The 13,668-nt window shown below is 42.1% G+C and overlaps 1 long non-coding RNA gene across 1 annotated transcript; it reads left to right on the forward strand.

Moving 5' to 3' along the window:
- The first annotated feature begins 5,285 nt into the window (after positions 1 to 5,285).
- On the forward strand, positions 5,286 to 11,130 carry LOC124273038. Its single transcript, XR_006897525.1, has 3 exons — positions 5,286 to 5,377; positions 5,635 to 5,691; positions 10,846 to 11,130. It is a non-coding gene; the product is annotated as an uncharacterized LOC124273038 (long non-coding RNA).
- Positions 11,131 to 13,668: the final 2,538 nt, after the last annotated feature.

The raw sequence follows: 13,668 nt of genomic DNA on the forward strand, positions 1-13,668 counted from the left end.
AGCACGTTCTCAAAACAATGACCTATGACGCCTGCATGGCAACACGGTTGTCTGGCTCAGCGAGTGCGTATAAGCTCCGCTCACTAGTGTTTCATCTCTACGAGCTATGTCCTTGCATAAGCCCAACGATGTTGAGAGTTTCAAGTAGTTGTATACCGGCGAATGGGCAATATTTTGCAAGCACCAGTTTGAAATATTTTTCTTTTTTCACTAATACGCTCATATTTATTTGTATTATGGGCTGCTGAGGTGTTATGTTTTGTGTATTTTGTAATTTCTTTAATTTACATATATATTTTTTGTCATTCAGTAATTTGCACCATTACATAGAAAAGTGTTTTATTAGTATTTTATTTTTCGAAGCGGTAATAATGCATTACACTTTTTCTTTTTCGTTTCAGCTTCCGTTTTCAGCAGTTAGGTTGGAGCCTGCAATGTTAGTGTTCAAGCTACACTGGCATAAATAACTCATAATAATATGATGTATACCAGAGTGCGTATTTAATATATTGTAAAAAATTGCAATATTTGTGTTTCATACAAATGTGGTGTGTTTCAAATTTTCGTAATGTTTAATCGTTTGTAGGACACAGCACACATGTACCTGGAGCCACGGTTTGGACAGCCAACAGCCTCCCAGCCCATACAGTGACACCAGATACGACCCACTCTCTGGTAAGCATTTACAGTTGTACCCTCTTTTCTACAACTTTTGTATACAATCATTGCCCTGTAAAGGTCGCAGTTACCCTAACCCTAACCCAAACCCATTAAATGTGTACAAACTTGTTCTGAAGGTAGGTTTGTTCCATCACAATTTACCACCCATAGTCAGGCACTACGCACTACAGCATGCAAATTCTGGTATTGGCATAGATAGCTTTAACAATGGGCCATTTTCAATATGTTAAGCCATTTTCTCAATGTATAATGTACCCCTGCCCTTGTATCAGTAGTAAACTTCCAAATTGTAATGGCCAATGTGTTATTCTGATGTGCAAAATTGGCCAATGGCCTCTGCCTTTCCCAAACCCTGTGTAACCACATGTATACCTGCATGTTGCTTGCCTTAGTACATGTTATGCTGGGGTCTGCAAATCCTCATGGGTATGTCAAATTCCGCATGCATGAAGGATTATGAGCATTAATAATGGATGTATGTGGGTGGCACTGGTTTTCTGAGTATTCATCCAGTATGGGCACCGTCAATCCGTATGGGTATGCGATATTTCGCATGCATGGAGAATGGCGAGGGTATTCATGAGGGTATGCATATGTAGTGGCATTGGCTTTGTCAGCAGGCATCCAGTATGAGGCCTACAAATCCGAATGGGTATGTTACATTCTGCTTGCGTGTAGTATGGGCACCATTCATGCTGCATGCATGTGGTATGGCATTGGCACCTAATAGTAACTCCCCCTTTTTGTGTGCAATGTCTCTCACTGTTCTGCACAGTGTAATATTTATGCATTCAATCTCCATGTCACTCTTTTTTATAGACTCATCGGAAGAGGGCGACAAGCCGTCGGTAGCGGCTGCTACTGAAACTGAAATTCAAGGTAGGTTTGTTCCATCTCAATTTACCATCCATAGTCAGGCACTACGCACTTCAACAAGTAAACTGAGGTATTTACATACATAGCTTTAACAATGGGCCATGTTCAATATTTTAAGCCATTCTCTCAATGTATAATGTATCCCTGCCCTTGTATCAGCAGTAAACTTCCGAATTGTAATGGCCCATGTTTTATTCTAATGTGCAAAATTGGCCCATGGCCTCTGCCTTTCCCAAACCCTGTGTAACCACATGTATACCTGCATGTTGCTTGCCCTAGTACATTTTATCCTGGGGTATGCAAATTCTCATGGGTATGTGAAATTCCGCATGCATGTAGGATGGTGAGCATTAATGATGGATATATGTTGGTGGCACTGGTTTTCTGAGTATTCATCCAGTATGGGCACCGCAAATGCGTATGTAGCATGCATGGAGAATGACGAGGGTATTCATGAGGGGATGCATATGCAGTGGCATTGGCTTTGTCAGCATGCATCCAACATGAGGCCTACAAATACCAATGGGTATGTTACATTCTGCTTGCGTGTAGTATGGGCACCATTCATGCTGCATGCATGTGGAATGGCATTGGCACCTAATAGTAACTCCCCTTTTTGTGTGCAATGTATCTCACTGTTCTGCACAGTGTAATATTTATGCATTCAATCTCCATGTCACTCTTTTTTATAGACTCATCGGAAGAGGTGGACAAGCCGTCGGTAGCGGCTGCTACGAAAACTCATCCTGAAGGTAGGTTTGTTCCATCTCAATTTACCATCCATCGTCAGGCACTACGCACTACAGCATGTAATGTCTGGTATTGGCATAGATAGCTTTAACAATGGGCCTTTTTCAATCTTTTAAGCCATTCTCTCAATGTATAATGTACCCCTGCTCTTGTATCAATAGTAAACTTCCAAATTGTAATGGCCCATGTCTTATTCTAATGTGCAAAATTGGCCCATGACCTCTGCCTTTCCCAAACCCTGTGTAACCACATGTATCCCTGCATGTTGCTTGCCCTAGTACATGTTATCCTGAGGTATGCAAATTCTCATGGGTATGTCAAATTCCGCATGCATGCAGGATGGTGAGCATTAATGATGTATATATGTTGGTGGCACTGGTTTTCTGAGTATTCATCCAGTATGGGCACCGCAAATGCGTATGTAGCATGCATGGAGAATGGCGAGGGTATTCATGAGGGGATGCATATGGAGTGGTATTGGCTTTGTCAGCATGCATCCAACATGAGGCCTACAAATACGAATGGGTATGTTACATTCTGCTTGCGTGTAGTATGGGCACCATTCATGCTGCATGCATGTGGAATGGCATTGGCACCTGATAGTAACTCCCCTTTTTGTGTGCAATGTATCTCACTGTTCTGCACAGTGTAATATTTATGCATTCAATCTCCATGTCACTCTTTTTATAGACTCATCGGAAGAGGTGGACAAGCCGTCGGTAGCGGCTGCTACGAAAACTGATGCTAAAGGTAGGTTTGTTCCATCTCAATTTACCATCCATAGTCAGGCACTACGCACTACAGCATGTAATGTCTGGTATTGGCATAGATAGCTTTAACAATGGGCCTTTTTCAATCTTTTAAGCCATTCTCTCAATGTATAATGTACCCCTGCTCTTGTATCAATAGTAAACTTCCAAATTGTAATGGCCCATGTCTTATTCTAATGTGCAAAATTGGCCCATGACCTCTGCCTTTCCCAAACCCTGTGTAACCACATGTATCCCTGCATGTTGCTTGCCCTAGTACATGTTATCCTGAGGTATGCAAATCCTCATGGGTATGTGAAATTCCGCATGCATGCAGTATGGTGAGCATTAATGATGGATATATGTTGGTGGCACTGGTTTTCTGAGTATTCATCCAGTATGGGCACTGCAAATGCGTATGGGTATGCCATATTTCGCATGCATGGAGAATGGCGAGGGTATTCATGAGGGGATGCATATGGAGTGGCATTGGCATTGTCAGCATGCATCCAACATGAGGCCTACAAATACCAATGGGTATGTTACATTCTGCTTGCGTGTAGTATGGGCACCATTCATGCTGCATGCATGTGGAATGGCATTGGCACCTAATAGTAACTCCCCTTTTTGTGTGCAATGTATCTCACTGTTCTGCACAGTGTAATATTTATGCATTCAATCTCCATGTCACTCTTTTTTATAGACTCATCGGAAGAGGGCGACAAGCCGTCGGTAGCGGCTGCTACGAAAACTGATGCTAAATGTAGGTTTGTTCCATCTCAATTTACCATCCATCGTCAGGCACTACGCACTACAGCATGTAATGTCTGGTATTGGCATACATAGCTTTAACAATGGGCCATTTTCAATATTTTAAGCCATTCTCTCAATGTATAATGTACCCCTGCCCTTGTATCAGTAGTAAACTTCCAAATTGTAATGGCCCATGTTTTCTTCTAATGTGCAAAATTGGCCAATGGCCCCTGCCTTTCCCAAACCCTGTGTAACCACATGTATCCCTGCATGTAGCTTGCCCTAGTACATGTTATCCTGGGGTATGCAAATCCTCATGGGTATGTCAAATTCCGCATGCATGCAGGATGGTGAGCATTAATTATGGATGTATGTGGGTGGCACTGGTTTTCTGAGTATTCATCCAGTATGGGCACTGCAAATGCGTATGGGTATGCGATATTTCGCATGCATGGAGAATGGCGAGGGTATTCATGAGGGGATGCATATGGAGTGGCATTGGCTTTGTGAGCATGCATCCAAGATAAGGCCTACAAATACGAATGGGTATGTTACATTCTGCTTGCGTGTAGTATGGGCACCATTCAATCTCTATGTCACTCTTTTTTATAGACTCATCGGAAGAGGTGGACAAGCCGTCGGTAGCGGCTGCTACGAAAACTGATGCTAAAGGTAGGTTTGTTCCATCTCAATTTACACTCCATAGTCAGGCAATACGCACTACAACATGTAAATTCAGGTATTTACATACATCCCTGATGGCAATGTTTGTTGGGCCAACATTGGCCAACGTAGGCCCAATCATGGCCAATGTTGGTGCAACATTTGAGCAACGCACATTGCTATCTGGGATAGCTTTAACAATGGGCCATGTTCAATCTTTTAAGCCATTTTCTCAATTTCTAATGTACCACTGTCCTTGCATCAGTAGTAAACTTCCATATTGTAACGGCCCATGTTTTATTCTAATGTGCAAAATTGGCCCATGCCCCCTGCCTTTGCCAAACCCTGTGTAACAACATGTATCCAGTATGTGGCTTGCCCTCGTGCATGTTATCCTGGGGTCTACAAATCCTAATGGTAATCTTACATTCCGTATGCAACCAGAATGGGGCATTATTCATCACGGATGCATCTGGGTGGCACTGGCTTTCACAGCATCCATTCAGTATGCACCCTGCAAATCCGAATGGGTATGCCACGTGTCGTATTGCCGCAGTATGGCTAGGGCTAGGGCATTAATGAGGGGCATGCATATGTAGTGGCATTGTATTCGTCAGCATGCATCCAGGATGGGGCCTACAAATCCGCCTGGGTATGTTACATTCTGCATGCGTGTAGTATGGGTATCATTCATGGTGCATGCATGTGGCACTGCATTGGTACCTGATAGTAACCCCCCTTTTTGTGTGCAATGTTTCTCATTGTTCTGCACAGTTTAATATTTATGCATTCAATATCCATGTGACTCTTTTTTATAGACTCATTACGCTCATCAGATGGCGCATGGAAAGGCCTACGTTACCCGAAGGACTTGGTCCTGGTTTTCCCGAAAAATGGTCCTAAATGTAAGTTTGTTTCATCACAATTTACCATCTATAGTAAGTCACTACATCATGCCATCCACATGTATCACGTATGCTCTTAATGCATGTGCATGTATTTACATGCTTTCGCATACACCAGCAAGTTTCTGTTCAGTCTTTCCTACAGATTGGCACTTCATAGTAACGCCCCTTTTTGTGTCCAATTTCTCTTATTGTTCTGCACAGTGTAATATTTATGCATTCAATCTCAATGTCACTCTTTTTTCTACACTCATAAGATGGCGCAAAAACAGATTGCCCGAAGCCCTCGGCTGCTACCATAACTGATCCTTAAGGTAGGTTTGTTTCCTCACAATTTACCATACATAGTCAGGCACTACGCACTACAACATGTTAATTCAGGTATTTACATACATAGCTTTAACAATGGGCCATGTTCAATATTTTAAGCCATTTTCTCAATTTATATTGTATTACTGCCCTTGTATCAGTAGTAAACTTTAAAATTTTAACGGCCCATGTTTTATTCTAATGTGCAAAATGGCCCATGGCCCCTGCCTTTCCCAATCCCTGTGTGACCACATGTATCCTGTATGTTGCTTGCAGGCGTACATGTTATCCTGGGGTATGCAAATCCGTATGGCTATTTGACATTCCGTATGCATGCAGTATATATTGTAGTGTGTCACGTTATTCCCTCTGTGTCTAGATAGATACAGTTTCCTCTCTCATTATCTGTGTTTCCAGTATGCCAATCGTGTTGCTCAATGCATACGCAATGTTATCCGTCTCGTCTCTTCCTACGTATGCAGTATATAATGTTCGTGTATGCTTATGCGTTCAGTACGGCGTTATTCGAGCTGAATGTATAATGTATGTTATCCGTGCATCCCTATGTGTCCAGTAGTAGGCTGTGGCCATGTATATAATTTTATATTCCTATATCACTTGTATCTAGTATGTTATTTGTGTATGAGCATGTATCAACATCTATGGTGAACGTTATTCACGCATTTAATTGTTTCCTGAATCAAAGTACTGTATAAAATTGTAGCTTGATTAGGCCCCATACTGGATGCATCCGCCATGTAGTATACCCATTCGGATTTGTAGGCCCGATCCTGGATGCATCCTCATACTCAAATGCCAACCCACATTCATCCAGAAACAATCCTCATCATCCTGGATGCATCCGTCACGTAGGATAGCCATCCGTATTTGTAGGCCCCGTCCTGTATGCATCCGCCATGAAATATAACCATCCGGATTTGTAGGCCCCATCCTGGATGCATCCTCATACTTAAATGCCAACCCACATTCATCCAGAAGCAATCCTCATCTTATTTGTATGAATCTTACAAGCACATTATTACGTCAAACCTATGGAATCACATATTTACTATCCTATGAAATGAAGTAACCAAAACAGAAAGCAATAGTGGTATGTTCTTTTACGTCATTGCTCATAGGGTATAAACCAGTTTTCTCATGCAACCATTAGTTTTAAGTTAATTTATGTTCATTGCATATTCTCGTGAGGCACAGCATTCCACCCCACCCCGTGGTAAGTTAATAATTCACCCCCACTAAGGTTACATACCTGGAAGTAGACATTTGTGATGTTTAAAACAACAAACCAGTGGAGCATGTAAGGATTTTCAAGTCCACTGCCTCCAGAGAACAATGGAGGTTCTATGTTATTTCAACCACATGGGTCATACAAAAATGTTAACTGGTAAATAGATGGAATACATCCACAAACCATTCCCAAGGTAAAAACAAAATACATAGCATAGTTTCGTTCTTACTTTTATTTCATAAGTCATATGTATACAATAAAGTTCAATAAATATACACAAATATCACAAAAATGATATTGTCAACACTGTCATGTACAAGTATCAGGTATCACTATTTTATTAGTTCATTTACATTAATATTACATACATAAATTAAATAATAATATACACAAAGCATGATTAACATTGCATTCAGTACTTAGCACTAGGTCTACTGCATCACACTTCAAAGTCACACACTAAATGTCAGTTCACTGTAACTTCATTAGATGCGACACGGCATCAGCGTAAACCATGACACTCATGGCACCATCTCGGAGTTCTTGCTTCAGAGTCTCTAGTCTTGAGTTGACATGGATGTACTTCCTCCTTTTTGGTGGCGGTTTCCTCCCAGCAGCGTACTGAACAAGCTTGATTTCGTTCAGTTTCTACTCTTTCCTGAGGAAAGACAACATCTCGAAGACATTGGGGTGAGCCTTAGAAATAATTTTCTTAAGGCGACCATGCCAACCTTCCAGGTGGTTATTGGTTCTTGGACCGGTGTTCTGGTAGTGGTTCCACGCTGTCTGGGGTATATGTCCTTCCACCCACTGGGTGGTCACGTAGTCGGCGAGACGGAGGCAGCGAGGGTCGTCAGGCATGTCTGCAAGTGCGTTCAGCCACACGCGGGTGATGTCTTCGTCGTGGTTGTAGTCGCCCTGAAGGCCAACCCCTTGTGTCTTCTTCCACACACACTGTGTGTAGTGGAATAGACACCCCCTCCACAGCGTCGTCGGGAAGTTGACGGAGACGGCATTCTTCGCTGCAGTTTCGAAGTCCATCTGGAATGATTAAAATGTGGAAATAATGAATACGTTTACCATGTTTTACAAATAATGATAAGTTAATTGAATAAATTATTATATAATTAATAATAATGAATAACTACATGAATACTGACTATCATTTATTAAGAGTTATGTAAATCAATTTACCTGGATGTGTTGAGGTGACATCTGAAGTCCTCTTGCTTCCACTGCTTCCTTCAGGAGACGGAAGGCGCGGTCGTAAGTAACAGTCGCCTTGTCTGGCAGCAAGAAGAAGACCAGCGGAAACATCTGACCACCAACCATAGCATGGAGAGTGTACAGCTGCAGGAAGAGTGATGGTGAGACATAAAGGTTCCGTCACCATACACAACTTCGGCAGCACAAAGATGTTGCATGTTCACCGTTGTCGTCATGCCAAGGAGGATCTTATCGTCGTCGCCATCGTTGATGATGACAAAGGGCTCGCCAGCGTTGGTTGTTTTGAACTCGTCTGGGATCACGATTTCTCGTCGGGAAGATGGGATGGGTGGGAAGGTGGATCTTCGGGCCTGGTACAGTCTGTTCTTGACGGTGTCGTACGTCGGCATTTCTGCGATGAACGACCTGTTCTCTTCCGTCCAAGGACCATCGCTCACTGAGGCCAGAACCTCGTTGTACAGCGTCGGTATCGGACCCAGAGATGACTTGGCCACCATCTTCATCCTGTCCAGTGTCTCTCTGACCTGTAAATAAGATATAACCAAAATTAATGTAATGTTATGGCTGCATAAATCTAATGAAGTGCTTTTCGAGCACATTTGTCTAAAATTGTGCAAATAATGAACAAATGTAGCAGAGCTTTATACCATTTTAATATTATAATTTATAGATACATTTACGCACAACATACCTTTATCTCATTATGGACAGGTCCATGGTTATGTGGGCTGGGATGCTTGGTGATGATGTCGTTCACAGTAGAGACAGTCGCAGCACATGTCTTCTCCTGGCATCTCCAAGATGCCCATGAAGCATCGTTGCGTCTTCGATTCAATCGAAACACAAAGCCTTCAACAACTAGATAACGTCCACCACGTGAAGTCGGGGAAACTTATAGTCTAACTGCTGGTTTGCCATTTTTGACAGTGATAGATTCTTGGTGGAATTACCATGATATATACCCAGTGTGAGTTTATATCAATCAATCTAAATTCTATAGTTAATTTGTGAGTTGATATCAATCAAATAATCATAATTGTGTTATTTGTCATTTAACTAGTGAGTTCATATCAGCAACTATGTTCATAGTTAGAACTAGTGAGTTTATATCACTAATTAGTGAACTCCGAGTTCACTCACCAGTTCAAGTTTTAGTGTCACCCATCTCATTAATCCTTTAAAACAACATGTATCTACCTCGGCCGAACATCAAAGGATTTTTACTGTAATAACAAATGTCTACTTCCAGGTACGACACCCCCACTAATTACATACTTAATTGAGTCTGTGCCACACAAACTTAGTTGTGAATAGTAATTCTCTGTAATGTATTAGATACCTATGTGTGCTAATGGAAATAGAGTTATCAGCGTTTGTAATCACCATATCTATTCCAGGCAAGTCCCCACCTGCACAGAAACATCAAACATCACATATGCCGTACCTGATTCCGGAGCAGTTTGTACCATAGCGTAACCCTAACCCTAAACTTAACCCTAACCCTAACCTAAACTTACCCTAACCTATACCATCCTTCATATTACCAATCCTATGTAGAAGGTATTTGTACATTGTCAAATGTTAATTCCACTTTTACTAGCCACGGTTAGCGGCACACGGTTTGTACTGTTGTAACGAACAGTGTCATTAGTCCACGGTTTTCAATGTAAAATAAAACGAACAGTGTCATTAGTCCAGCTGGCGCTTGGCCCTTCAACCTGAACGTGTCATCAATGGCCGATGAGGCAACGAAAAACACCACAACCCCTAAATCTAACCGGTGATGGTGGGGTGGCCTTAAGAAAGTCGGTTAAAGCGGGAAACCCTGAACGTGTCATCCGCCAATGTTTTAAAGCCCATTTCATGTTTTCATCCTGAATGCATCCTGCACGTAGAATGGCCATCCGTATTTGTAGGGCCCATTTTGGATGCATCCTCATATTGAAACTATGCCCATCCGGATTTGTAGGGCCCATCCTTGATGCATCCAGCATGTAGAATAGCCATCCGTATTTATAGGGCCCATCCTGGATGCATCCTCATATTGAAACTATGCCCATCCGAATTTGTAGGGCCCATCCTGAATGTATCCACCATATAGAATAGCCATCCGGATTACTTGCACAAGATTCGGACTTAGTCCCAAAAGTGAGGGATGGGTTTCGTTTCCGGAGCACAACTGGAAAACTTCTTAATATCTTTCAGCAAAACTTGGCAGATATGTGAGGCAGATGCCAAAGTGGTGCCTTTTGCTATTTGAACACATTTGTCATTTATTATCTTCTCAGTTTCCAATGAAACAATTTGTGCTTAGTGTCAAAAGGTAGGGGTAGGTTTTGTTTCCGGAGCACAACGCATAAACTTCTTAATATCTTTCAGCAAAACTTGGCATATATGTGAGGCAGATCCCCAAGTGGTGCCTTTTGCTATTTGCATATTTTTGTCATTTATTTTTTTCATGATTTCCATGGAAACGATTTGCACTTAGTCTAAAATAAAGCTGTACTTTAAGTAACTGTAAGAAAAATTGTTCTTTCAAAGATGTGGAGGCCGGGGGGATATGTCATATCCTTATGAATCTTGTTAAGAATGCCACATACTGTTTGGTAGTATCCAAGCTGAAATGTAATATGGCACAGGGTTCGCAGGGTGTTATAATCCGTCTTTTAATTTTTTTATATAGTACTTCATCTGTAAGCATGGACGCCTTCACCACAAGTAACAACTGTGAAGAATTGGAAGATTTTGTAAGCGTTTACCTTGAAAATGCCAACGCCTTTTTGAATAAGTATCAAGAACATGACAGTGTTGGCTCCTTTCTTGCCCGTAGTAATGACGGCTACATTCCTGCCAGAAGTGTTAAAGTGTCCGAAATGGAGTCTGATGTGTACCTTAACTTTGAATCGGATATTGATGGCATTGTGATTGAATGGAAAACAGTCGCAGCATTAAATCATCCCGTGCGTTATCTAAATCTTCTGCCTCGTGACGAAGCAAGCATCAGGCCTATTGCATCCATGCTGAAGAAGCATGTACCTCTTACTCATTATCGTGCTCATGACCTTCAAAATTTCAAGCATTCAGTAGGAATTCGACTGTTTTATGAATACGGATGGGAATATTGGCTGGGCATAATACCAAATTGAAGCAACTCCCCAATGAGTGCTACGGATGTGCGACAAAAGTCATCTCGGTGTCTGTTTAGCCTGCGTCGGCAATTTGAGAGGCAGCTTCAGAAGGCATCTACTTTAGGTATTGCGTCTAACACTCTAAGAAAAATAACCGTAAAAACACACGCTACTTTTCCATACTGCCTGATGATTGTCATCCTATTTTACAACTGCTTCAGACAGCTATTGACAATGTTGAAATTCACCATTCTCTTAAAACAATATGTTTTTCTTTTCGATTTGGTGAGAAAAGTGCACTTCCCATCAAAGTTCCAGCGTGTGACGTTTCGGCAGTGAGGTGTCTAAGTATACATGCTGCAGTCAATATCCAGGCAAATTTCGGTATTGCACTCATGTGGTCCCGATGTGGGTTACAGCAGTTGGTTGGTGAAAGGGGCACACTAACAAGTGTCATGTCCTTTACCGAATGTGCCAATTTTCAGAGTAATCTTGATGCACGTGCACTGGACGTGAAGCCCGAACTATACACTGTCTTGAAAGCATCTGGTCATTTACGCTTTATTCAAATGTACGTTGACACTCCTCACAGGTATCCGAAGACAACATTCCATCCCGTTTCAGGATCTGTTCTTGGCAGTTCTGTTTTCCATGGAAATGCATTAGCTTCCATGAAAAAAAATGCTGAAACCTATATTTCTGAAATGGAAAATAACTTTGAACTCTTAAGAAATTGCGTGTGTAGGCTTGAAGTTGTAGTTGCCATAGACACTCCCCCTGTGGAAGTCATTGCTACCGATTATTTGAATGTGTATGGTGTGAAGCAACTGTTATCACAAAATGCACTTCTTGTACCGTATGCTGACAGGGAACGCCTCTTTGTACCTTATCTTAAACACATCGGCTTAGCGTTAGTGGAGGAGCTGAAACACATCTATCTTGGCCATGCATCCACGTGCAACAGCACCTCATTTTGGAAAGCGTTTCAGTGTGAACTTGCTTTGGAAAAGATGTTATGGGGTCGTCCATTGTGCTGGAGAAGCCATGTGTGGTCCATCAATTTAGGGCCTGGGGTGGCATTCCCTAGCAGGTGTAAAACTGACCAGTTGGGATTTCTTTCCCTCGATCATTGTACAACTTCGCTTGAACATGAAGAATCCCACCCACCTCTTGCAATCTGGACCCATTCGTTCATTTATCAGAGAGCCATACAGCAGTTATTTGGTTTTCACGATTACCTCCATGGCTGCCAAACTGTGGTTGGGCGAAGGCTGCTGTTCATCCTTTTAAACGATTTGTACCACACGGGACGACCACCTTCCTTGTTTGCAGATTTCCTGCTTGGTTTGAAGGTTGGCACAAAAAAAAGAAGTACCCAAGTATGTGGCACCATAACTGTGAATGAACTGTGCGCGTTGTTGTGTAAAACCAGGGACAGAAATGTTCATCACATGGCCTTTCCCGCCGCACTTGCTATGGTAAAGAGTGCCTATGAAAATGCTGAGCATGTCCTATGTCTTGGCTTTGCCGAACTAGAGTTGGGCTATTTTCCTGCTGTCCGGTGTGTTGACAATCACCAAAATGCATCCTTATCATGGAAACATTTATTCAAATATTGGACAATATCGCTTCTCAGCCAGCAGAAGGTCGATCTTGAGTCAAGAGCTATTGAACTCACTTCCATTGTCAAAACACAATTACACCTTAGTAAGCTCATGTTTTCCTCAGTACTGCACAAAGTTGAAGCTTGTCCGTTGCCTTGGATATCTTCGTGCCTCACAAAGTTGCAAGGAGAACGTCTCACTCAGCAGCAGATAGTAATCTGTCTTACATTTATTAGTGCAGTTGCCTTTCTACAGCAAGGTTTTTATGTTGACTATGTGAAGCTGGTGCGCGTGGCCGATGATCTTCCTGTGCCACAATGTCGACTGAAGAGACTGGAGATTCAGTCCAAGCTTCACCTATCTTCAGTGAACGTTGGCAAAATATTTCGCCTACATCCTACCATTCCTAATTCCTTACCCTTTGAAAAACAGTCCTGTTCCACAACGTGTGCACAGCAGAACCGTTCAAGTAACGACACCTATAGTGACCTTGGTCACCACAGCATGGAACATAGTATTGACCCAGATAGTAACTTGTTTGAAGAAGTCAACACTGTTCGTATCGAATCCAGACACAAACCTGCTTGCACCAACACACGTTGGAGTTCCCAGGAGCTTGAAGTTGTGTATGGAATCAAAAGTCACTTTGCAACACTGCCTTTGAGAGAACAATATGTAAAATATCAATCGGAGTGTAGATCCCGAGGCCTCTCTGACAGACATATTCTGGCCTTTAAGGCTAAATACTACCGAGTGTCAGTGTATTCTTTCACA

This window comes from Haliotis rubra, unplaced genomic scaffold, assembly GCF_003918875.1.
Source record: "Haliotis rubra isolate DU_JTF1 unplaced genomic scaffold, ASM391887v1 Scf1757, whole genome shotgun sequence".
NCBI classification, from domain to species: Eukaryota; Metazoa; Mollusca; class Gastropoda; order Lepetellida; family Haliotidae; genus Haliotis; species Haliotis rubra.